This window comes from Propithecus coquereli, unplaced genomic scaffold (assembly GCF_000956105.1).
Source record: "Propithecus coquereli isolate 6110/MARCELLA unplaced genomic scaffold, Pcoq_1.0 Scaffold177, whole genome shotgun sequence".
NCBI lineage: Eukaryota > Metazoa > Chordata > Mammalia > Primates > Indriidae > Propithecus > Propithecus coquereli.
Genome location: NW_012142412.1, coordinates 1940353 through 1942682, shown reverse-complemented (window position 1 = coordinate 1942682; position 2330 = coordinate 1940353).

Genomic DNA, 2330 nt, shown 5'->3' with positions numbered 1-2330 from the left:
GGGGAGGCCTGAGTGTCTGGCTTTTTAACAAGCCTCCAGGTAATGCCAATGCTGTTGGTCCACAGACCATCTCTGAGTAGCAAGATTATAAAGAACCTCGCCAGAAACCCAGATTGGCCCCCACCCACCACTCAGCACCTCTACTTCTCAGCTTACAAACCACAGGAGCTAGAGCATGGAAGCAGGAATGGATTAATCTCCACTGTTTTTTCCTACCAATCATTTACTTTCTCCCTAAAGAAAATATGATTTAATACCTGCTACTCAGATGCCATTCTAATCCATTGCAGAGAAAGAGAAATGTAAGTTGTAGACATAGAGATCATCTATTTATGAATGAAACATCTTTCTAGAATCCAAGATGAGGGGTCAAGATACACAGGTATTTCTGAGATATGGAACCTCATTCGCCATGTGGAGTGACCAGAATGTTTCGTTTTCTTTCTTTGGTTCAGGAAGACAGTGGAACAGCCCAGTGTCTTTGCCCATAAGAGTGTCCCTGCCTGAGCTGTGCTCCCCTCAACCCAACTTCTAGTTCTAGTCTTGTTTTAAGATCTTCTGAGATTTTTCCCCAACTATGGTGTACAGTTATTCACAGATTCCAAATTTGTGAATTCTCCTACCCTCTAAAATTTACTTTTAACCCCAAAATCAATACTCACGATCACTTCGGGAGTCGTTTGTGGATGTGCAGCATGGCAAAACATTTCAGTTGACAACATGCATCCCCAGGTGAGGTGGAACAAGGTGGTCCTCCGTCTCCTTGTTTCAGCTCTCATACTGTAAACACGTGTCCTTCTCACGGTCTATTGAGTGTCATGTTTTTTTGTTTTTGTGTTTTTTGTTAGTGATTTTGCTGGTTAAAAAGGCCCTCGAGAGGCATGTGGAAGTCCTGTCTAGTGTTCCTGAGTGCAAGGAGGCTTATGGAAAAAATCTTTATGTTAGGCAAGCTTCCTTCAGGCATGAGTTACAGTGCTGTTGGCCAGGAGTTCCATATTAACGAATCAACAGTATATATTACATCCATGTCTTTAAACAGAAACACACATGAAACAGGTCATGTATTGATTGGTTGACAAAAACGATGTCACCAGAGGCTCTTAGGAACCTATTGCTATATTTTCCCTGGGACCAATGGTTCCGTATTCATTAATTCAGTGTTTGCAATGACTTTATAGAACATGACTACTGCAAATAATGAGAATTGATTGCAGTTGTATATGTTACAAACTGTACATTCAGAGAAACCAGAGTCATTTATGGTTAGGCAATGTAGGCTCTGAGTTCAAATCCACTGAACCATTTACCACCTGGGAGAAATTTTGCTTCCATTTCCTCCCTTGCAAAAATACCTCCTTCCTAAGATTGTGGTGAGGTTTAAAAAGAACTGATGCATTCACAGAGTCACACACAGACAACACTTAGAACAATATCTGGCAGGCAACAAGTACTCAATACTATTAGCTGTCATTATTGTTTAGTATTTTACAGGGCATGAAACATCCAAAAGCTCCAGAAAGTATATAATATCACACAATAAGTGGCAGAGCAGAGATGGGAACATAGTCCTGAGTCTAACCCCAAACTCGCAGGGGAAGCCATCCAAGAGAGGAGAGAGGAGAGTCTGGAGAGTGTGTACAGCATACAGCTGGTCATCGCCCCAAATACAGAGTTACGGGCTGTGTGCTGAAAGGCAGGATGGGTAGGTCAGTCAGCAAGAGACAGGAAAGGGGGTGCCTTTGTGTGATTGCAGCCATTTCAGGTGTCAGATCTCAGACCCCTTGGTTTTGCAGCTTTTTATAGAAATGCCTGTGGAAACATAATGGTAGACAGGGGTGACCGCAGTTCAGCGTTTCAGACATACCATCTTTTCTCTCTAGTGCTGCAGGGGTTATGCTACAAATTGAAAGATCTAGCTACATGAAAAGGAGCTGACACATTGAGCCAGGAAGTCTTTTCTTGTGCAGAAAGCTCTGATCTTCAAGTTAGCCAATCTGGAAGGGGCAGATTTGACAAGAATAATTCCACATTTTGCACTTGCAGAGACTGCAAGCATAACAAGGGAACGAGGACCACATCCGGGATTTATGAAATAATAAAAAAAAAAATCTAAATGTGAAGCTGGGATGAGGATAGGAGACATTGGACACAGGACATCCCCAGAGTTTCACACCTCTACCAGTAGAATAACATCACTCTTGGAGTCAGGAGAGGGCTCGTTGGGGCTAGGGATACTTGGAAGACACTCCTTTTAATTACTACTCCCTGCACCGTGGTAAAACATGCCCTCTTCTCGATGTGGCATCCCACCCTGGTGAGTGGAGACACTC